Source organism: Hipposideros armiger, unplaced genomic scaffold (genome assembly GCF_001890085.2).
Source record: "Hipposideros armiger isolate ML-2016 unplaced genomic scaffold, ASM189008v1 scaffold_387, whole genome shotgun sequence".
Taxonomy (NCBI): Eukaryota; Metazoa; Chordata; class Mammalia; order Chiroptera; family Hipposideridae; genus Hipposideros; species Hipposideros armiger.
The window spans coordinates 330727-331768 of NW_017731737.1; positions in this window are offsets into that span (position 1 = coordinate 330727).

The following is a 1042-nucleotide window of genomic DNA, read 5'->3' on the forward strand; positions in this document are numbered from 1 at the left end:
CTGAAGAGTAGTTCTGTGTATAAACTTTCTTGGCCTGCCTTTTAAAATAAGAATAATAGCATTGATACTTTATGTTTTGTATTAACTTAAAATGAATGTTATAACAAGTATATATTTCATACAGTTAAAGCACTTTAAATCTCCTTCTAATAATCAAATCCTTGATATTGTTTAGTAGATATTATGCAGATTCTCCATTAGACACTTAGCTATGATAAGGCATATTTTGTTTCTGGTAGCAGTGTATTCTAAGACAACAAAACAATGATGATGATAAAGTTGAAAAATAATCTAACAGCAAATGAAAAAAATTAGAGTGAAAATGCAACCTACAGAATGGGAAATAATATTTGCAAACCATATACAGGATAAGGATGAATATCCATAATTTATAAAGAATTCCTACATCTCAATAGCAAACAACAACAATAATTAATTCAATTTAAAAATGGGCAAAGGACTGGAATAGTATTTAGAAGATATACAAATACACAACAGGTACATGAAAAGGTGCTCAGCACCCCTAGTCAGGTAAATGCAAATTAAAACCACGATATAAGATAAGAGATCCAAGATGGCAGAGAAGATAAACACTGTACCTGCTTCCTTCCATAAACACATTAAAATTACAACTAAATTATAGAAAAATCAGTCTGGAAAACAATCTGAAGTCTGGTTGAACACAAGTTTTATAACTAAGGATATAAGGAAGAAGCCCCATCGAGACTGGTAGGAGGGGTGGAGATGTGAAACAGGCTGGCCCCAAACCTCCATGTGGTGCTTGAGGACTAGGAGAGATATCTCAGCCATGGAGGTTCCCCCCTACACTGGAGGACTAAGACACCCCAGCTCCACACCAGTTTCCCCAGCACAGAGTACTGGTACTGGGAAGAGGAGCCCCCACAACACCTGGCTGTGAAAAACAGTGGGGATTCCAACCATCCCGGTATAGGGAAGGCTGCAGAAACCCAGACATCCTCTTAAATGGCCCGTGCACAGACTCACTCACAGGTACTCACCTTGGGGCTCCAGCAGAAGGATG